General features: G+C 41.2%; 1 long non-coding RNA gene across 1 annotated transcript; it reads right to left on the bottom strand.

Moving 5' to 3' along the window:
- Positions 1-492: 492 nt before the first annotated feature.
- LOC122652663 lies at positions 493-23,718 on the bottom strand. The gene is made up of 4 exons (XR_006331629.1): positions 23,639-23,718; positions 20,794-20,798; positions 9,186-9,190; positions 493-503 (listed from the first exon to the last, which is right to left on the bottom strand). It is a non-coding gene; the product is annotated as an uncharacterized LOC122652663 (long non-coding RNA).
- Between the last annotated feature and the right edge of the window lie 311 nt (positions 23,719-24,029).

The following is a 24,029-nucleotide window of genomic DNA, read 5'->3' as shown; positions in this document are numbered from 1 at the left end:
AGTGGCCTTGGCAGCAGCCAGTACAGGGCCTATGCGCGGGCTGCTGCCTGCGGGCTGCATGCTTGCGAGCTGCTGCCTGCGGGTGGTGGCTTGCGGGCTGCTGCCCATGGGGCTGTGGCCTGCGGGCTGTGCAAGGGATTACCCTCCAGCTTTAATAAAAAAAAAAAAAAGGTGTTTCTTTTCAAAACAGAATTTTTATTTATTTTTTTATTTTTTGGAGGAAGTAGATGGGTGAGGAGATCCCTCTCTCCACCCACTTGCAATTAAAATGTGATTTTAATTTTAAGGGCTTGGATACATGTTATCACATGTGATGTGGTGGTTCAATAATTGAAGAAATCCATATTTTTTGTTTTACTTGCTTTAATGATGCTCATGCATGAAATTATGTTATTATATGATTATGGGAATGGCATTCTAATAAAATGGATGGTAATTTGATGTATGCGATGCATTGGGATTATGGGTGGATGTGATGCTTCTCTCTCTTTCTCTCTCTCCCCCTATCTTTTTATAAAGAAATGTACTCCACCCCATGGGCTGCCCAAATGATGGGTTGGTTTTTCCATGCGGAGTTTCCATATTATGGAAAGGAAAGTGTATAGAATATTTTTTCTAGGTTTCCATTATAATTTTAGAGGACCTAGGACTCCCAGGGCATGTTGACGGTGGTCCACATGTGGCGCTTAAAGCTTATGGAGATGCAAGTCATCTACTTTGAAGATGTGATCGGGCGGAGGAGATGATCAAGGCATGGCATCCATGGTATGATTGATGCACCCAAGTTATTAGTTTTTATTTTTATTGGGAGGGTTCTTTAATTACTTCTGATAAAAATGTCGTCATCCCATAATTACTTTTAATTAATGTTGATTAATTATATTGTTTAATTCCATCCATGATATGTGAGAATTGATTAATCCCTCTTTAATCATAATATATGTATAATATGGACTAGTCTAAGTTAGAAGACATGTCCATGGCCTCCTATTGAAGATAAATGTAGAAATTATGTGATATGACCCCGCATAAGCCGACAGGACATTGCCAAGACCGCTAGCATATGATTATCTGTATTTACCTCTATCTAAATAAGTTGGGGTATGGATAGTGAGAGGGCATTGCAATTGTGGGCCATCTTTCATGATTCCATGATTCTAATTAATGCAATAGGTAAATACATGACTTGGGTGTATGTCAGCCAACAGGATCGGGGCATGACACCCAGGTGGTCAAAAATATTGGAAGCCCATGAGGCGAACAGCTTAGTCCACACTACCATGGTGTGTATAATGACTCCCAACAGGGTAAGTTATGCATACAAGGGTTGTAAGTATTCAATTCATCTTTTGGGTCATAAGAGAGACCCAAATCATGAAAGACCATTGATGTGTGTGCTCAATTTTTCTTTCAATGGTTGTTAATATGCATATGTTTTTTTACTTGTACATGTGTAGATCATTATTTAATGGTTGTCGTTAATTCCAACCTGTTAACACTCATTAGCGAATACAAATTAAATGGTACAAACTATGTCAATTGGTACCGGAGTATTAAATTGCTCTTGACTGCAGAAAGACTACACACAGTTTTAGATGAACAAGTTCCTCCTCAACCCGACCCAAATGATTTTGAGGTAAATGAAGAGATGCAAGATTTCCTCATGAGGGATTCCAAGACATCACTTTATATCCTAGGATCATTGGAAAAGTCAGTTCTGCACTCGGACAAAGATATACGTACCACTAGTGGTAAAATGGGTAAGCTTGCTGAATTGTTCAATAGGCAGTTGACACACGCCCATTCTGATGTGGTGAGTCAAATTCATAACTCCAAGATGTCCCAAGGGACTCCAGTGATGGATCACGTAATGAAAATGATCAATTTGTTTGAAAAATTGGAATCCATGGGGGCTGATTTTGGCCTGCGATACAAGACCAATGTGATCTTGGCGTCACTTACTTCTACCTATGCACCCTTTAAGATGTCTTACAAGATGTCAGATAAGAGATGGAGCTCACCGAGCTTGCTAACGAATTGGTAGAGGCAGAAGCTTCCTTGAAAAAGGATAAGGTTGAGGTCAATGCAACTGATGTGAAGACTTCTTCAAATGGGAAGAAGAAGAAAAAGGGAAGTAAGGGTAAGCCCCTGAAACCTAAGAGTGGGACATCTGGCAATAAAGGCAAAGGCAAGTGCTTCTATTGTAAGAAGGAGGGTCACTGGAAAAGGAACTGGCGTGCATACCTAGCAACTCTGAAAGACAAGAAGCAGGATGAAACAGAGGTTGCTAAAGAAGGCACATGTGATGTTCACGTACTTTATGAGTCTAATTTGTCTTTTGAACTGACCAACTCTTGGTTGGTGGATAGTGGTTCCATTGTTCACATTTGCAATGATTTGCAGAGGTTTAAGGAGACAAGGAACCTAAAAAGAAATGAGGTGCGTCTTCGGATGGGCATTGGAGCTGAGACCATGACAATGGCTGTGGGGACTTTTATTTTAAATTTGGGAAAATTACTTAGACACCCCCTGTACTATGGCCATTTTGCTTACGATTACCAACGCTTGAAACAATTACTTAACACCCCCCGAAACCTGACGGTGTTAGCCTACTGTTAGTGTTTAAATGAAAATGTCTATTGTACCCTTATCACCTATTTAATCGAAAACAGTAAAATTAAAATTACCAAAGTACCCTTCTTCTTCTTCTTCTTAACCCCTCATACGAACCCAATCAACAGGGGATTTTAGAACTCGATACCTAAATCTAGAACCTCTGAAGTCCAGGTCTTAACTCACCTAAATTGCAAGTCCAGAGTACCTACATCTGAATCTGTACCCGGCGGTAACAATGGAGTTGCAAATCTGACGCACTTTTACATCAGATTTGCAACAGTGGGAGCTTTAGCAACAGCAACTTTTTCGATGATGACAAATTTGAAGCCGCTGAAATCCTGCTTCAACTGTCGCAGCTGATAGCCCAAGAGAAATATGGATTTGGTTCTTTGTTTTCGTTCTCTTGGGGTGCTAAAAGAAGGCGATCTGCAGCCGATTCAAACCCATTACCTCCTCATCTTCCTTCATCTCCACCTCTGCTTTCTAACTCCTACAATAGCAGCAAATCGAGCCTCAAGGTCGAGTCTTCAAGTCCTGTAACCCCTCTTTCCTTCTCTCCCAACGAATCCGATTCCATGCCCATGATGGTATATAACAGAGAGAAGATGGTAAGTTGACTCCTCTTCTCCTTCCTTTTTTTTAAGCTTCCCAATCGTTCTTTGCTGTGAACGGCTCTAGGTTTTTCTTTATCCGCCTTTTGTTTCTGTTTCTTTAGTTTCTTGATTTTAAAGGATTAGGGTTTGCATTCCCCCTGTTTTTATTTCAATTATCCTGTACTAACTTGTCTTGGATTTCTTTTGCAGACGAAACAGGAAATGCTTGAAATCAAACATCATTTAGGAGAGAACGCAAGAATACTAAAACAAGTAAATTTGTAGATTACTATTACAGATTAGACTCTTTTCTTTGAAGTTTGCTCCAAAGTATGATCCCTACATCTGAATCTTACGTAAGTCCAGAGTATCTACATCTGAATTTGTTGGCCCTCTTATGGTAAGGACCTTCGAACCTAATCAGAGGCTGATTCAAATTTTTGATGTTGTGTAATCATTTTTCTCCAAGGGGATGGCGATGCCCTATTTTTCTGGTTTTTTTTTACAGCTTTGAATGTGAGGTTATTTACAATCAAACCAGTTATGTCTGATATTTTTGGACATTATTGGCTTACCTAAAAGGCTCCCTCGACCTTAGTTTGGTGTCAATCTGACACCTTGAGTTGCTGATTTTCTGAAACTACCCAAATTCCGGGTTGGTGATTTCAGCCATGGTTGCTGGTTTTTTTTTTTTTTTTTTTTTTGTTGTTGCAGGAGGAAGAAGAAGAAGAAGAAGAAGAAGAAAGAGAAGGGGGGAAAATATGTCACTTCATTACACCTTAAGGGTAGTTTAGGCATTTATAAAATATTTAACCCATGGTAACGGTGACTGACTAACGGGTAGGGCTACTTGAAAGAAATGGTAAACTGTAGGGGGTGTTCAAGTAATTGTCTCAACCATTGGGGAGACTAAGCAAAATGGCCATAGTACAGGGGGTGTCCAAGTAATTTTCTCTTTAAATTTTAGTTCTGGTTGTTTAGTTTTAAAGGATTGCTACTAAGTACCCTCTTTTAAAAGAAAGATTATTTCAATTTCAAAACTTGTTTTGGACGGGTATAGTTTTTCCTTTAATTCTAAATTAGTTATTCGTTTTAATAATTCTTTTGTGGCATCTGTATATATGCAAAGTGGCTTGTACTTCCTAGATTGCCCTATTAGAACGAATGTTGTTTCGAATGTTGATTTAAAACGGAAAGCAACTCCAGTGAACTCAACATATCTGTGGCATCTAAGATTAGGTCACATTAATTTGGACCGAATCAGTAGATTGGTGAGGGATGGGCCCTTAGAGTGCCTGAGGGTGGAACCATTCCCCACCTGTGAGTCATGCTTTCAAGGCAAAATGACCAAGAAACCCTTTAGCAATAAAGGTACTAGAGCCACAGATCTATTAGAGTTAATACACACTAACGTGTGTGGACCCATAAACATATAAGCAAGGAATGAGTATGAGTATTTTATAACATTCACCGATGATTACTCTAGATATGGTTAAATATACTTGATGAGTAGAAAATCGAAAGCCTTTGATAAATTCAAAGAATTCCAGGCCGAGGTCGAAAGACAGCTAAATAAATGCGTCAAGTCCTTACGATCAGATCGTGGAGGGGAGTGTCTATCGAAAGAATTTAAAGAATACCTCATATTGCAAGGGATAGTTAGTCAACTAACAAATTCAGGAACACCACAACAAAATGGTGTATCCGAACGACACAATCGGACCCTATTGGATAGTCCAGACGATGCTCACTTATAGTGAGCTGCCTCTCTCTTTGTGGGGGTACGCTTTAGAAATGATGATTTATATCTTGAATAGGGTTCCATTCAAGTCTGTAGCTAAGACACCTTTTGAGTTGTGGAAAGGGCGTAAGCCCAGTATTCAACACCTTAGGGTATGGGATTGCATAGCACATGTGCGAAAGCAATAGACAGACAAGTTGGAATCTAGGACTTCAAGATGCTATTTCTTAAGCTACCCCAAAGGCACGATAGGCTATTATTTCTATGATCCGGTTGACCAAAAGGTCATTGTAAGTAAACATGTCACATTTCTGGAAGAAGAAATGTTGACCAAGAGGTCCGAACCTGTAGTCATTAAAGAGCTATTGGATAGCTTAGAAACTTCACTTCCAGAAGTGAGACCAATTCGCATACCCGTTAAAATACCAACACCTGAAGAACCTCGAATTAGTGGGAGAACTATTAGACCACCCACCTGGCTTACTCTTCTAACCGAAGAGGAACCAGATGGAAGAGTTTCACATGGTATCGGTTGAATTGGATGATGATCTGATGACATACTCTGAGGCTCTTAAGGATGTTGATGCCACTAGGTGGCTGGAGGCAATGCGCTCTGAAATCGATTTGATGCATTCCAACAAGGTCTAGACTCTAGTTGATCCACCACTTGGCGTTAAGCCAATTGGCTGCAAATGGATCTTCAAGAGGAAGAAGGGCGGGGATGAAAAAGTTAAAAGATTCAAAGCAAGACTGGTGGCAAAGGGCTATACCCAAAGAGGGTATATGAGAAAATCTTTTCACCAGTGGCGATGATGAAATCCATAAGGATTTTATTGACTATCGCCGCACACTTTGATTATGAGATCTGGCAGATGGATGTACAAACTGCATTTTTGAATGGGTTTCTTTAAGAAGAAATCTACATGGAACAGCCAGAGGAGTTCTCTTCCTTGGAGGAAGAAAAAAAAGTGTGCAAATTGCATAGGTCCATTTATGGACTGAACCAGGCTTCCAGGAATTGGAACATCAGGTTTGATCAATCAATCAAAACATTTGGTTTTGATCAAAACATGGATGAACTATGCATTTACAAGAAGATCAGTGGGAGGGCAGTATGTTTTCTTGTTTTATATGTAGATGACATATTGCTGATGGATAACGATGTATGATTCCTTACATCAATGAAACAGTGGTTATCCACAATGTTTTTTATGAAAGACCTTGGTGAAGCTAGCTATTTCCTTGGGATCAAACTCGTGAGAGATCGCCAGAAAAGGATGCTAGGCTTGTCACAGGCTACCTATATAGACACAGTCCTAGCTAGATTTAGCATGGAGAACTCCAAACGGGGAAGTGTCCCTTTCTGACATGGAGTTAGTCTTTCCAGATCTTAATGTCCTCAGTCTCAGACGGACATTGAAGAGATGAAGAGGATCCCTATGCCTCAGCAGTAGGGAGTCTTATGTATGCTATATTGTGTACGAGGCTGAACATTTATTGTGCAGTAGCTCTGGTAAGTCGTTACCAATCTAACCCTAAACTGGAGCATTGGAGTGCTGTCAAGAATAGCCTCAAGTACCTGAGAAGGACTAAGGAATATTTCTTGGTTTTTGGATCTGATCAGTTACCAATTTTGGGATATACAGACTCGAATTTCCAAACTGACAAGGATGACAGAAAATCCATGTCTGGGATGGTATATCTAATGGGTGGAGGTGCCATTGTATGGCGGAGTGCAAAATAAAAATCTACAGTCGATTCCACTACCGAAGTAGAATACCTTGCAGCTTGCGATGCAGCAAAAGAAGGTATTTGGCTGAGGAAATTCCTATCAGATTTGGAGGTGACAACAGAGGGGTCATTACACAAGCTAAGGAGCCTAGGGATCATCAGAGGAACAAGCACTTGCAGCGTAAGTCACCTCATCAAAGAGATTATCCAACAGGACGACGTGAGTATCTCCAAAATGGACACAACTGAAAATGTGTCTGATGCCATGACAACGGGTTTGTCTCCTAGAGTGTTTTAGAAACACATGGAGGGCATGGGTTTAAAATGTATAGGGAATTGGCTTTGATGTACAAGTGGGAGATTGTTGGACTTGTGTGTCCATAAAACCCGGTTCGGTCTGGTTCAATCCGGTTATGCTTTATATTGAACTTTTATACATTTTGGTTTAATATTATCACATCCGATATAAACTTTTTGAGCATTATGTGTCCGTAAGTTTTACTTAAAATGGGAGTCACGACTAGGGTTTGGGCTGGGCACCCTTATCATATGGTCGTCGCATTGGGTATGCCTAGACATATGATGTTAGGATACGAATGCGAGTACTCACATGATTGATGTGTGTATTGGTGAAGAATCTATTTTGTCGATTCCCTCATGTATTACTACCATATGTAGGAAGGGATAGACATGTGTCACCGACACCCTTTGCATGAGGGAACCCTGTCACTGTAAAGTGTGATCGCATTCTTTAGTTCATCAATGACTGAGACTCAAGTGAGTCAAAGCCGGTGTTCTGGGAATACATGAACACTTTATGAGTAAAGGAGTTATTCAACATAGCCACCACTGCCCGATTGGGGAACACCAAGATTGAGATTGTCTGTGTATGGTCAGATCTGAATCTGGATCCAGTGCCGTTTTGGAAATAGTTTTTGCAAAATCTATTTTACATAAAATAATGGATTATATATGATTATTTGAACAAAGTGTTTTATCGAGTTTTACGGGACCCGATTAGATGCACAGACACTCTTATAAGGACATGTACTATGGAATGGGGCTTGGCAGTACAAATGTACATGCCCTAGATTCCATAATGATGGTGTTGATTAGTGGGGGGTTGTACATGATAATTTGTTATCATGTAGGGAGTTATTTGGAATTTGCTAAATTAATTGGTTCTTTATTTAAGTAATGGATATGGTACTAATTGTAATTATCCATAAATTTAAATAAAATAACTAATTAAATCATTCCCTATTAGATTCTGCTTCTTCACCTTTTAGAAGCACTTTAAGTTTAAACATAATTGCCAAACAAAGAGAGAGAGTCAGACTCTCACAGGGATTTATTTAAATCCATCTGGGATTTAATTAAGATCCTATTATTATAAATATGACCAAAAACGCAGGAGGGGAGGCAGTCTTCCACGTTTTCTGGCTCTCCCCCTCCTGGAGTGTTTTGGTCCATCTCTCCCTCTTGTGATCTTTTCTTCTTCTTCTTGTTTCTCTATTCTGTGATTGAGAGTTAGAGTTTTAGAAACCCAGATCTATGCTTGAAGAGTTGAAGAGCATTTGAAATTGGCTTGAAGAACCTTGGTTGCACCATTGGAGGTTCAGATCTGTTTACTTGGAGTGCTCATTGGAGGAAGAACCACTATCTATTGGAGGAGCAACACTTGAGGCTCATCAGGTTAGCAATTCTTCATGAACTCTTCTTATTTTTAATTATTAATTATTCGTGGGATGCGAAAGAAATCCGAATTGATTTATTTCTGTTGCACATTCGGGTATGGGATGGATCCCTCTTTCCATGTGATGGATCAGAGATGAATTTTTCTCCATCTGTTTAGGATTCCATAATTGCATGGGACACAAAACAGAAGGGCAGGGCATTGGTTTATCAAACCTAACCCTAGTTGGGACGCCCATGGGAAACCCTAAAATTTGAATAGGGTGCCCATGGGCAACCATGGGCTAACCCAGGGTGTGCAATACCCTAATTGGTTTATAATTGGTTTCCCTGGGGAATCATGACTTGATCCCATGGACCGTAATCTGACCTACAGTCCCTTAGAGGACCACCAGAAACATCAAGGCACCACCTAAAAATGCTTTACAAGATGGCACTACCTCTGCCCTCCAACTTTAGTTGTTCTTATCAGTTTAACATTTATTTTTTGGTAGTAACTTTAGTTGTTCTTATTATGAGTCCCAATATATTTGAAAGAAACTATTTCCACCAAAATTCTCCGGCCTAGAGACCGGTGTTGGCTGAGGAAACTATTCTGATTTATTCCAGGTGATGATGGATTCTATTCCTGTCTAGGTATTCCAAAGACTTTCTTGCATATTGGAACAGAGAGGTAGAAGACGACACCAAAACCAAAAATTGAAGGCACTTGAAATTTATGATCTACCGTTCTGTCGAACGATGAAAAGTACATAAAAAACCTCTTGAAAGAGATTACAATTGGAAGAAACTACGCTTATACTAATTACTCCTCCTACAAAAGTAAAATAATGCAGATTTGTTGGTTCAGTTGATGATGCCTTGCCCTCCTTTTGCTACCCTATTTATACTTTGGACGGTTCTTAGAACCACCTACCCATACCCTACAATGAATGGTTACAACCTCCTTTTATTAATCATTCAAAACTTCTCTAATGAAGGCATAACGAATCAGTCATGCATTCACGTGCCTTGTCCCGATCAAATACGGACCAACTTCAGTCAACTTGAACCCAAAATCCAAATAGTCTTTTTCCTTCTAGTTGAAATTAGGGTATAAAAAATGTCCCTCACAATCCTTTTGAATGAGATCGAAGCTCTAAGAGTTCAACGAGGATTGTGACACCTTAAAGATAGGTGAGAAAACAGCATAAAGTCATCGACCTTTTCATGTGATATGGCATCTGACTTTGAAAAACTTACGTGGCAGCGTCCCTTTCGTCAAATATTAATTTGGCAGCTTTTTCTTCACGCCTTCCCAAAAAATGTGATCCTTTTGTACTTCAACCTTTTTTTAAACTTGCGAGTCTCTTCTTCTTCCTAGTTTGCTTCTGCAACTCTTCATCTCTTCTCCAAATATGAGCCGCACTAAGTCATTTGATAAGGTGCAAGCAGCGATCGAGCAAATACAGGAAAAGCATGATTCACTCCAAGAAGTCGTCAATGTTGAGGTACTTGTTCCCAATCCTTCTCACTTTTCATTAGGTCCCAATCTTCAAAAAGCCCTCTGTACCAATATCCCAGAATTTCCGGTTAACTCCGATGAACATCTACCCTTCTGAGATGGATCCTCCTCCTCCAAAAAAAAAATACTAAATCGTTTCTCCAGCATTGGCCTTCTTGATTTGATGAATGGGAAGCTTGGGTAACTAGGATGTTCGAAGTCAAAGAAAATACATGGCACAAGCTTGGTATTTAGTATTTACAATGCCATTCACATGTCCACCATATTCACCCCTTGCAACGAAAGCCTTCTCCTAGGAGCCTTTAATTTCTGGTCTCTCTCTACCAATTCCTTTCATTTCAGGTACGGGAAAATGAGTCCTACCCTTTTTGATATAGCTGCCCATATAAGGTTCAAACGTGTTGGAGAAGAATTTAATGGAGCCTCCACTAGGTCTCGTGAGAAATGGGGACTGGATTTCTCCAAACGGTCTAGTTACTCATTATACTTTAGGCAATTTCGTAAGTCCAAAGGAAAGATTGAGCATCAGGAATATGTTGCCTTTTTGCTAACCTGAGTCTGTAGGTCTCTAATATGCACCCGGACAGATAAGATCACCAAAGCTTATTTCGGACTACTCAATTCGCTTGCGAATGACCAACCAATAAACTTAACCTCTTTAGTTTTATCTTACCTTTACCAAGGCTATAATGACTTGGTCCGGTCAAGCTACACCAATGGAGCAAGTCCTTTCTGGATTCTCCAATTGTGGCTACATGCTTATTTTCCAGAATTTAGTCCATCTCTATGTAACAGGGACTACCCCACCTTCCGTCCTCTGTCTGAATGTTTCATGTTCTTTTTCCAACTCCCCTCTAACCGTTCAGATGTCCTTTTCACACCCTTCAATAATCTCTCAAGTATTCCAGTTTGGTTAACCTCTGTCTTGCACGAACCTCTGGCCAACTCGGATCTCTGGGCTTCTTTCTTGGTTTGTCGTGATCTTCATTATGGTGTCTACTTAGAACCATCCAAAAACAACATGGGTAGCGTAGAACCTTATAAACCATAGTTCTAGGCTTGACAGTTCAGCACCTGAGAGGCTATTCCTTTCCTTGTTATTTCTCATATGCCAAAGGTTTGACCGAACGTCGTACCATTAAAGACCCAGAAGAGATCCGAAATGAGACCTTCCTCGGTCAATTAGCCCTTTCACGGTTTGTCCCACATTACTTCCGAACTCATCCAGCCTCCACTGAGGCTTTGTTTCGTTAAAAAGGAAATGGGAAGGGAAGGGAAGGGAAGGGAATTTTTTTTTCCCTTTTAAGTTGTTTGGTTGCAAAGGAAGTGAAATGAAATTAATTTTACTAAGTTGTTTGGTCGGCTGTAAAATTGATGTAAAATCAATGTAAAATTTTTAAAATTTGTAATCCAACTCATTATACTAACTTGCACTTACTAAGGCTCTTTCTTAATAATTTCTTTAAAAAAAATGGAAAAAGTTTAATAAAACACCAGTGCAAAAATGAAATTGCTCACCTCCTCACATATCATTGTTTATGAAAGGGGGTGATATGTCATAAATACCCCTCCACCATTTGTTAGATTCCAAAAAGAGTTACCTTATTGGCTCGAAATTGCACTCAGACAGTGTAGGGAACCCTCTCCCTAAACATAGCACTAAAATTTTGAAATAGACAACTTATCCGACTGACCAAAATTTTAATTTTAGTGAATCATACTGAGATCAAACATTTTTTATATACCATTGAATTTTGATTCAATTGCAAACATTCAACAGACTTCTTCAACTTCACCTCAAAAAAAATGCTATCTACAACTGGTTGGATCTTTCCTAAATCAACCATAAGAATACATTTTGCTTAAAAAAGAAAACCCCTGAAATGACCACAAACAAGACCTCCTTCACTGGCCCTATTTGCAAGTTTAGTAGCAGCTTCATTTGTAAAACTCATCATCCATGGATAAAGAAAAACCATTTTTATTTTCTACTGTCAATTTTTGCACCAAACTTTCAAAAACTTATAATATAAATTTAGAAGTCTTGTCTAGTTTCAGAGAGAGAGAGAGAGAATAAAGGGTAAAAACCTATCTCATTCTTGTGCTCTACTTCCTACACTTCAGATAAGTCATTATATTCAAGTTTATAAAAAAAATCAATATAGCAAATCCACATCCAATGATTAGATAAAACTCAATATTCTATGTTTTCCAAATTATAATCTATACAATCAGTTTGTCATGGCCTTGTAACTTTCAGGGATTAGTACCCTAAAATAACTAAAAGTCATAAATCCAAAGCTGCTTTAGGTCAGGTGATTTGATTTGCTAATTACAATTCTATTGTGGCCCCTATTCTTGAGAGTAGCATTGGCAATCTTGTAATCTCTCTTGATCTTCCTCAATTCAAGAACCACTTCAACCCATTGATGCAACAAGTCGATGGGGGATTGCATATTTCCATTATTATAGGCTGCCCATTCTTCATGAAATTTTCCCCAGTGCTCTGGTCCTTTACTACTCCCTACCAAATAATCGAACTCTCTATCATCCTCTACACGGCCAAATGAATCGTGATCATAGTTAGAACAATGATATCATGCATGATGTGCAACCCGAATATGAACACAATCAACTGTCCACAGCATAACCTGTTACACCCGTACCCCAGATATACCCCTATACCCCGGGGCAGTTTAGACCTTCCCAATGGGTAATGCCTTATGGCCATGGTCAACACTAATGACTTTGAACTGGAAATAGCATAATAAGAGTCCCCTCGAAGACTTGGAAGTGTGGGCCAAAGCCCCGCAATTTTCCCTGAAGTTTGGGCCATGACAGCAGTACCAGAGTTATGAACGGACTCACTTTTACTGAATCCGCTCGAGGATCCGCTCGTGCTATCATCAGCCTTTTTAGATTATTTTTCTGTGGGACCCACATGCCTGTGTCCTAGACACCCTAATTGAACCTTTGGACCATATGGACCTCTGCCCTCACCATTTCTTGGTTGAGTGGGTTATGAAGTGGGGCCCACAAGGCTTAACTAGGTGAATAATAGGTTTTATACATCCTAGCCTAGGCCAAACAGACCCTAGTGGATAAATGAGTCCTATGGAATTAGGGTGCACCCCAAACGTGACCTAATGGACCTAATGGGTATGGCCAAAGCCAAACAAGCCCTAAGACCTAAACCAAAACCTATTTAAAGACCTAAGGCCACTGAGTGATTTGGGGTACCTAAACCAAACACACCCTAAAGCCCATCTAACCCCTTAAAGGATACCTAAACCCCTCTCATTCACTTATCTCTCCCCCTCCCCCATAAACCGTGGAGGAGAAGAGACAAGAGAAAAGAGAAGGAGGAAGAGGAAGGAAGAAGAAGGAGAAGTAGAAGAGGAATAGGAGGGGAAGGGAAGAAGGTGGAAGCCATGCAAAGATGGCTGGCAGCTTCACACCTCCTCCCAAGCTGGCCGGACCCAAGGGAGAAGAGAAAGAGGAGGAGAAGAGATGGAGAGAGTAGCTAGCAGAAGGAAGCTCACCAAGGTAAGCTCCCCCAAACCTAGCTCTTCCCCATTTCTCTTTGTTTTGTTGGTTTCTTGAGCTAGGGCTAACCTAGGGTTCCATTTGGGACTCAAGGTGAAGTTCAGCCCTAGTTGGGACCTCTAATGAATGCTGACCTAGGCCTCTAAGTGCTGCAATTACTACCATGGCCAATGAAACCTTAGTTTGAACCTTAAATCCCAGCCCTTGGACCAAAGTGTGACCCAACCCTTGTAGGATCTTGAATCCTTGAGGTGAGCCTAGGACCTAGTGATCTTAGGAAGGCTTAGACACCTCTCCCTTGTCCCTGAGAGCATGGGGCACTCCAAGTTTCAAGCTAGAGCAAAAGCCCTCTGCAATCTCGGAAGAGACTGCCGACGGACGAACGATCGGATCCATCTATCGTGGTACCGCCCGTTAGTCCACCCAATATAAACCCTGTGTGTTGGCTTGAGCGGATGAAGGCACAGATTCACTCTGTTTGCCTCCTCCCGGGACCTGTTGCTCTCGGGTCTATCTTAGGAAATCGAATGGATGCAGGGGCGGACCCAAGAAGCACATCTGCCCGTGGATCCGCTCCCTTTTAAGTGTGTCACAGGTGTCAAATGGATGCACCACCGGACTCAAGTATGATGTTTCGCTCGTGGGTTCGCTCGCTCTGTTTTCACCTTTTGGCCTAAACGGAGTCAGGGACGGACTCACCTTTACTGAGATCGCCCGTGAGTCCGCTCGTGCTGTCTTGGTTGAAACTTGGTTTTAACCTTAGGGGCCTAGCATGGGACCCTTCTATACATACTTTAATGATTATTTTGTATTCCTAGGCGACCCAACTCGATGGTGAGCGGGAAGCCCAGGTCAGATTCATGTCAACCACACACGACAACGCCCGTGTTAGGTGAGTGGGTTCTGGGTGATTTTATTGGGTTTGAATATTATATAATTATTAACCTTAAGCATGCTAGTATATATTTATAAGCATTGTGCGCATTGCATTATTATCCAAACGTGATTTGTTATGAATGTGATAGCATGCTCACCATTGTATCGGGCTACGGTGCCGGGTATGCTGGTATCGGAACCCCAATTTATTTAAATTATGAAAACTGTTGTGTGTCATCCTGATCTGTATGTGCCGTGCTGTGCCGGTACCCGGGTACTAGATGGAATGGGACGTTAATACACCTAGAATACCTCTCGGGACGATAGGACCTGCATATAGCATATATGCGGCTAGGATGCTTATTCCCTTATACTACGGGCCAAAAGGGGTTTATGTGTTGGATAGTCTGAGCACCTGCGGTCTGTGGAGGTGGGAGAGGCTAGGGCAGGGGTAGTGATGGCTATCGGGGTTTGCCACTGGGTGGTCATGATGGCTTCTACCGGCGTAGGTCCCTTAGTGGTAATTGAGGTCTCACTGGGGCTATAGGATAAGTGACCCTCAGTGTTTTCCGAGTTATCACAGTAGCATATACTTGACCGATAGAATTATGTGTTAGGTGGAAAATGAATCTAACATTGGCATATATCATTCTGATTGATATTGATTGTATGGTATATGTGCATTCTCCTTTGCTCCCTCAATAGCTAGTTTAGCTAACCCCGTTGCGCAACCCCTTTTTAGTTGTTATGCAGGAGGTACTACTTGGATGAGCACCGTTGGATACGAATCAAGTGGAACCAGTGGCTGTGACTTGGATGTAGATGTACACCCAAGATTGATGCCATTGGGGCAATTAATTATTATTTTATTATTTCTTATTTTCATTCTACCTTTATGTATAAACTAATGTTTATTATAGGGAGAGTGATGAATGGTTACTTATGTTAGAATCGTAATATGTGTTATCATTAGAGAACTGATGCTCTATAATTTCACATGATTTAATTTAATTTCTCTTCTGCTAACTCTGTATCCGAAACGGTTTATTCCTTTTTGTACGTTCCTTTCTATTATCAAGATGTGATGATAGGGTGGACTGTGGCTCGGGACACTATATCTGCAATCCTGGTAGGTGTTGGGATGATGTGTGATTGTCCCAGTCATACCCCTATGTGGCAATACTTATTACATTGGGATAGAGGCGTGACAGAGTGGTATCAGAGTGTGATGCTCTGCACTGACTATAGTCCAGTGTAACTTCTTGATTTACTCTCCACAAATTGGTTCTATAAAAAAAAAAAAAAATTTCAAAAACATAAATGATTGTGTATAGACTTAGGGAGAAAACTGATTGGAGTGGAAACAAGAATCTAGATAATAATAGGCAATATGGAACTTAGAACTCGAAACACAGTTTTTTTGAGATATAATTATGTACTTGCTTGGTGGGGCCCTAAGTAGATATTAATTGGGTATGTATATGATATCATTCATAAGTGACAATGGATTAAATATATATATATATTTCTTTCATCATGGCTCCAAAGGAGCCCCCTATTCCAAAAACCTCAATCAAATCCAAAAACTCCTATGCCAAATCAATTCCCTCAAACCAGTTGATAAAAGTATCTCCATCTAAACAAATCAGTGCAAATATTCCTTTTACTCAGTACATATATATATATATTTCCCAACTGTTTTGAATTCCTGTTTGGGCATGGTTTTGCCCATTTTGACCCAAAACCATAAGATTTCACCTATGCCAATTCAAAACATCTGATTTGTTCCATCCAGAATTAAGATTGCATTCATCCACCAAAATAAAAAGTTCAAATAGTTCACCAAACCACCTGATCAGAAGAAGAGAAAAAGGAGAAAAGGAAAAACTAAGCGAAAAAGAGCAAAATAAAGAGTTCCACAAAGATCCATAAAGGACCGGGTAAACAAGAGCTGAAATGATACAACTCCAAAGAACTGCTGGAGGAGAAGTGAGCTAGGCACGTGCACCCCCTCTACCACCGTGACCCAAGAAAGCATTGAGATCCTTCAACTCTCTCTCGATGCCCTCTAGAAGCTGAGACTGATTAGAGAATTGCTTCTTGACATCATCGAAGCCATCCGTCACCCTCAGGGTCAGTCGTCGAATAGCCATCATGATGTCGCTACCTCCCCTGGGTGCACTAGAAGTACCTGCTATAGAGGGTCCTGAGCCCATGAATTCTAGATCATCACTGTCATCCTCATCCTCCTCCCTGGCCCCCTGCCATCCCCATAATGCACCTGCTCTCCTGCACTGTCATAATCATAGTACAGATTCATCTTCTGCAGTGCATTAAATCCAATGGGTCCCTCAGTGGATGTTCCCTTGGGTTCATGGTCTAGATCAACCCCAAAGAATAGGAAACTCCGAGTAAGCAGGCAACCATAGGGTAAGGTGTTGTTTCGGGCAGGATTCATTACCACGTGGGCCATATGCTGCATAACCAAGTGAAGTAAACAGATGGGCTGGCCAGTGTATAGAGAATGAGCCAGAACTGTAGACATCAGAGGAGGTAATGTGCTGTGAGCCTTGGAAGGAGCCAAATTTGTCCTGGCTATGAAAATCAAGACACGCTGTGAAGGAGGGAACTTGGAAAGATCTTTGTTCTCCTCGAACCTGTCATTGGCTTAAACAATTGTCGCCTCTCATCTAGAGGAAGACACTAATTTGGATGACTGCCTAGAGGATAGTACACCCTCTCACCCTCTGAAGGTACGCTGAGAAGAATCCCGAACTCTATTGCAGTGAAACCAATGATAACTCCCTTCACATAGGAAGTCAGCTTGTACTCATCATCTTCCTCCTTAGTCAGGACTAAATTTGTATAGAACTCCCTGACCAGTGTGGGATAGTAGAAGTCTAGTTGGATGAGTATGTTGGTCCACTGCAGTCTCTCAAATTTAGCCCCCACCTTGTAGGCTAAAAGCTCCTCAACTATGACGTCTCTTTCTACGAGGATCCTAATGTGAAAAAGATGCTCTCTGTAGACCCCTTTGGCCTTTTTGGAGATGAATCGGTGTACATTGTAAGCCGTAGGAATGGAAGCCACAATGGAAAGGTCCCTTCTTCTTTTGGGAACCATTAATTATTTCCTATACACAAGGGCATAAACCAAAGGACAATAAATGTGAGCCCAATGAAATCAATGACATACAATTGGCAAATCAATTATAGAAATGGAATGCTTGAATGATAGGGAAATGAATTGAAAAGAAGGTTATACCTGATGGGGAAAATCAAATATACATATGTGAATGATGAGAATATAGAATGTGGATTATGGATACCATTTGAGGTATGTGAGAAGAAAAGAAACAAGGTCAAATCATACATGAAGTCTACATAAGATCCCTAGTGTTAAAATATGAGATTAACACAAGCAATGTGTGTGCTCTTGAGTATTATATTTTAACTAATGCTAAGCAAACAAGATGTTGAATGAGATACCCCACAAAGAGACAATGATTTATTTATTGAGGAAAAAGGAGATGAGTGCCAAGGATTTTGCAAATAATCCCATAAATAAATAATGCATTGAGGTTGCACCAAGTGAATGAATTAATTGGAAAATAAAGGATGGATTTCAAGAGTCCTATCAATAATCTTACAAACAAGAGGGGATGTATGGAGATAAGACAATGAGATAATTTCTATGAGATTCTAGGGCATATAAAGGATTAAACTCAAAGCATTGAAGGATTGGGGTTTTACCCAATTTAAACCTAGAACCAATCTAAGCAAATCTTACTACACTTGACAACCATAGCATACAATCTTCAAATGCTTGCAAAGGCTTTAAAATTTTAAGAACTACAATGCACAAACAAGGAATCTAACCATATAGTGCCATTGATCGATTAGGGCTTGATTTACACCCGAAACCCTAGCCTAAAATCAATTTTGGGCATGATCTTGGCATTTATGGCCATGAAAGTGTAAACAAAATCATATCCAATCACAACCTAGGCTTATCCATACCAAATCCGAGGAGGAAGGAAGGAAAAAAGATAAAGAGGCATAACCCAAGGTCTATAAGAGGAAAAGAATATGTGGAGACAAGCAAATCCTACCATGGAAGAGAAGAAGAGAATGGGGAAGAGAAAGATTACCTTGAAAGTGTGAGAAGGGACTTTGAGGCTTGAGATCACAAGAAATCCACCCAAAGGAGTGCTAGGAAGCCTAACCGAAAACCTTGTAAAGCCCTCTCCCCTTGCGGTTGTGTTTCCCCTCTTTGGAGCCAAAACTGAGTTTTAAAACTCAGGGCTCTGTTTTGTTAAAATTCCACGAATGGACAAACGAACGGAAGCACTTATCGTGACTCCGCCGGTCAATCCGTCGCGCTTAGAACTTGAAAATTTTGGAGTATTAGCCTGAGCGGATCAAGGAGCAGATCCACATTTATGAGTCCACTTATAGATCCGTTCGATTCATTTCCTCTCGGTCTCTGAGTCTTCTGAGAACGGATAAATGAACGGATTCACGTTCTGCATCCGCCCATTAGTCCGCTCTCCTTATTTTTGCGAAGGAGCCACGAATGGACCCAGAGTATTGACACCGCTTGTGAATCCGCCCGACTTCTTTTAGGATTTTGAGCCCAGATTTTGGGAACCTTTTAACCCCACCCATATGTGATGAATTTATGCCTATACCTTAGGTTGGACACCCTTGTTGTGTGACCCATTTGTGGGAACCACCTAAGTCTAGTCAAGGCCCTAAAGTTTAAAGGGATTCGGATTTATACCCGACTGGGTCAGCCAATATGAGATGGCAGGCATCAGTGTGTGTTGTAACTCCCCTCCTATGCGAGAAATGGAGAGTTACCCTGGTGGATGCAAATCCGTAGACCCCGTTAGTTAGGGAACCTAAACCTACGTGGTGTAGAAACCCTTATAGGGGTATATAGGTTTCAACTCTTAGCCAGGCTTGCAGGAAGGAATCCCCTAGGCTGGTTTGAGCAGGTTTAACTGGACGAGCCATAAAGACCACGGGTACTTGGGAATCAGTCATGACACCTCAAGCTAGTGACTACTCTATCTGTACCTTACTTGGTTCATCCAAACCTTGTATAAACTCATAGAGAGAGTCCTACACCGTGACTTGGTTTCCAAAAGGGACTTAGTAAATCATACCCGAAGACTGTTTGTTCCTATGGTTCGACCTAGGTTATAGATATGTCCATAGGGATATGAATGTAATAACTAAACTTATACCTATAATTGGCGTGATAATAAATATATAATGTGTCTGATCACCCTGTGTGTGGTAGATTCGTTCTCCTGAGCCACAGCTATGACCTTAGATCGACCTTATCCTGATAGCTAGTTGTACCCTGACCCTGGTCCATCAGACCCTAGGTCAGTAGGGGGTAAATGTACTAATGACCGGGTAGGTAGTAATGGACCCTATTTAAAGGAATTGACTCGAACTTAACCGATGAGATGATTGTGTGGTTCTCGAGAGAGGACTGGTATGGACTTTTCCCCTGTGGGATAACCGTGCGATAGGGTTAAAGGTTGTGAAAGCTAAAACTGAAGGATGTAACAAGACCTTTTCCAACACCAGATATGAAGGGAGTAATGGGTCACCAATGTGTTCCCTCCGTGCTGGGAGTGACACATATGGAGGTCCCATCAATATTCCAAATCATCCTGAAGTTGGGTTAGGTAATGAAATGACCCGAAGTAGAAGCATTCAGAATGTAAACCCTGCACTAAGAACTAGGTAGTTTAAGTCCTGCAACCCAATGGTAACCGGAGTAATGAAGACCTAGGTGGCATCACTTGATCTGGGGGATCTGGAGAACTCCCTATTCATTATGACACAATTTTAGTGTAGAAGACAGTGTGGTTGCCTCTGAAATGTGGTAACTACTGAATCTTGACCCAATCAAGCTTAGGGTTACTATGAACCACCTCCTTATGGTAATGAAACCCTAGGAAGAAAGAATTGAAGAACTTGACTTGTTGTGTCATACAGGCACTGCTTTACCTTCACCTGACCCTTGACTTAGTCTAAGGATGGGTAATCCAAGCATTGATTAAAAAAACCCTCATACCTTGAGACTCGGGCTACCTCAAATTTTGAGGACAAAATTTTTAATAAGGTTGGGGGGATGTTACACCCGTACCCCAGATATACCCCTATACCCCGGGGCAGTTTAGACCTTACCCAATGGGTAATGCCTTATGGCCATGGTCAACACTAATGACTTTGAATTGGAAATAGTATAATAAGAATCCCCTTGAAGACTTGGAAGTGTAGGACAAATCCCCGCAACTTTCCTTGAAGTTTAGGCTATGACAGCAGCACTAGAGTTACAAACAGACTCACTCTTGCTGAATCCGCTCGTGCTGTCATCAGCCTTTTTGGATTATTTTTTTGTGGGACCCACATGCCTGTGTCCTAGACACCCTAATTGAACCTTTGGACCATATGGACCTCTGCCCTCACCATTTCTTGGTTGAGTGGGCCATGAAGTGGGGCTCATAAGGCTTAACCAGGTGAATAATAGGTTTTATACACCCTAGCCTAGGCCAAACAGACCCTAGTGGACAACTGAGTCCTATAGACTTAGGGTGCACCCCAAACGTGACCTAATGGACCTAATGGGTATGGCTAAAGCCAAACAAGCCCTAAGACCTAAACCAAAACCCATTTAAAGACCTAGGGCCACTAAGTGATTTGGGGTACCTAAACCAAACACACCCTAAAGCCCATCTAACCACTTAAAGGATACCTAAACCCCTCTCATTCACTTATCTCTCCCCCTCCCCCATAAACTGTGGAGGAGAAGAGACAAGAGAAAAGAGAAGGAGGAAGAGGAAGGAAGAAGAAGGAGAAGTAAAAGAGGAATAAGAGGGGAAGGGAAGAAGGTGGAAGCTATGCAAAGATGGCTGGCAGCTTCACACCTCCTCCCAAGCTGGCCGGACCCAAGGGAGAAGAGAAAGAGGAGGAGAAGAGATGGAGAGAGTGGCTGGAAGAAGGAAACTCACCAAGGTAAGCTCCCCCAAACCTAGCTCTTCCCCATTTTTCTTTGTTTTGTTGGTTTCTTGAGCTAGGGCTAACCTAGGGTTCCATTTAGGACTCAAGGTGAAACTTGGCCCTAGTTGGGAGCTCTAATGAATGATGACCTAGGCCTTTAAATGCTATAATTATAGCCATGGACAATGAAACCTTGGTTTGAACCTTAAATCCTAACCCTTGGACCAATGTGTGACCCAACCCTTGTAGGATCTTGGATCCTTAAGGTGAGCCTAGGACCTAGTGATCCTAGGAAGGCTTAGACACTTCTCCCTTGTCCCTGAGAGCATGGGGCACTCCAAGCTTCAATCTAGAGCAAAAGCCCTCTGCAATCTTGGAAGAGACTGTCGGCGGACGAACGATCGGATCCATCTATCATGGTATCGTCCATCATTCCGCCCAATATAAATCCTGTGTGTTGTCCTGAGTGAACGAAGGCACGGATTTACTCTGTTTGCCTCCGCCCGGGACCTGTTGCTCTCGGGTTTGTCTCAAAAAATTGAACGGATGTAGGGGCGGACCCAAGAAGCACATCTGCCCATGGATCCGCTCCCTTTTAAGTGTGTCACAGGTGTTGAATGGTTCCACCACTGGACTCAAGTATGATGTTCCACTCATGGGTCCACTCATTTTGTTTTTACCTTTTGGCCTAAACGGAGTCAGGGACGGACTCACCTTTGCTGCCCGTGAGTCCGCTCATGCTGTCTTGGTTGAAACTTGGTTTTAACCTTAGGGGCCTAGCATGGGACCATTCAATACATACTTTAATGATTATTTTGTATTCCTAGGCGACCCAACTTGATGAAGAGCGCGAAGCCCAGGTGAGATTCATGTCAACCACACAGGGCAATGCCCGTGTTAGGTGAGTGGGTTTTGGGTGATTTTGTTGGGTTTGAATGTTATATAATTGTTAACCTTAAGCATTCTAGTATATATTTATAAGCATTGTGTGCATTGCTTTATTATCCAAACGTGATTTGTTATGAATGTGATAGCATGCTCACCATTGTATCATGCTACGGTGTCGGGTGTGCCGGTACCAGAACCCCAATTTATTTAAATTATGAAAACTGCTGTATGTCATCCTGATCTGTATGTACCGTGCCGTGTTGGTACCCGGGTACTAGATGGAATGGGACATTAATGCACCCGGAATACCTCTCGGGACGATAGGACCTGCATATATTATATCTGCGACTAGGTTGCTTGTTCCCTTATGTTACAACCCTTGCCAACAGGGGTTTATGTGTTGGATAGTCTGAGCACCTGCGGTCTGTGGAGGTGGGAGAGGCCAGGGTAGGGGTAGTGATGGCTATCTGGGTTTGCCATTGGGTGGTCATGATGGCTTCTACCGGCGCAGGTCCCTTTGTGATAATTGAGTTCTCACTGGGGCAATAGGAAAAGTGACCCTCAGTGTTTCCCAAGTTATCACAGTACCATATATGTGACCGATAGAACTGTGTTAGGTGGAAAATGAATCTAACATTGGCATGCATCATTCTGATTGATATTGATTGTATGGTGTATGTGCATTCCCTTTTGCTCTCTCACTATCTAGTGTAGCTAACCCCGTTGCGCAACCCCTTTTAGTTGTTATGCCGGAGGTACTACTTGGATGAGCATCGTTGGATGTGAATCAAGTGGAACCAGTGGCTATGGGTTGCATGTAGATGTACACCCAAGATTGATGCCCTTAGGGCAATTAATTGTTATTTTATTATTTCTTGTCTTCATTCCACATTTATGTATAAACTGAATGTTTATTATAGGGGGAGTAATGAATGGTTACTTATGTTAGAATCATAATATGTGTTATCATTAGAGAATCGATGCTCTATAATTTCACATGATTTAATTTAATTTCGCTTCCGCTAACTCTGTATTTGGAATGATTTATTCCTTTTTTTACGTTCCTTTCTGTTATCAAGATGTAATGACAGGGTAGACTATGGCTCGGGACACTATATCTGCGATCTTGGTAGGTGTTGGGATGATGTGTGATTGTCCCAGTCATACCCCAATGTGGCAATATTTATTACATCTGGATAGGGGCGTGACATAACCAAAACAAAAAAATGGTGTTCCTCTGAAGTCAGTTCAGAATTCAAGTTCCTAAATGGGAACAAACATAGGTTACCAAAAAATGACTCAGCAGATAATGATCAGAAATACATTAATGTGAAGGCAACAACCCATAAATTGCCATGAACTAAGAGTAGATCTTGTCCCACTTTTCTTCTACTCATCATTCTTTTGTTATACCAAATAGGCTTACCTTCACCATACCTAACCTTGAGACAACCTCAACAAAGAACACCATTACTAGAATGGTAGACAGAGCAATTAGTCTTCCCTGCGAGGCAAATACTTGGAATGTTAAAAGTAGTATTCAACTAAATCTAGAATGTAAATCAAGGAACTATCCTTACATATATCAATATCCATAGCCTCAATTGTATTAACTCTACCCCCCACAAATATGCTTGTTTATAGACTATGTATAGATTACCCATCTCAAGAATGAGATTAGACTTGCACTCTAAAACAAAGTCCAGAAACAACAATGAAATATACTATTTCTTTTTGGTTTTTTTTTTTTTTTTTGGCGGGGGGGGGGGATTATATAACAGCTTTGATAGCTTTGTTTACATAAAATAACAGTGTCA

Source organism: Telopea speciosissima, chromosome 2 (genome assembly GCF_018873765.1).
Source record: "Telopea speciosissima isolate NSW1024214 ecotype Mountain lineage chromosome 2, Tspe_v1, whole genome shotgun sequence".
Taxonomy (NCBI): Eukaryota; Viridiplantae; Streptophyta; class Magnoliopsida; order Proteales; family Proteaceae; genus Telopea; species Telopea speciosissima.
This window is presented reverse-complemented; position numbering and strand designations above follow the sequence as displayed.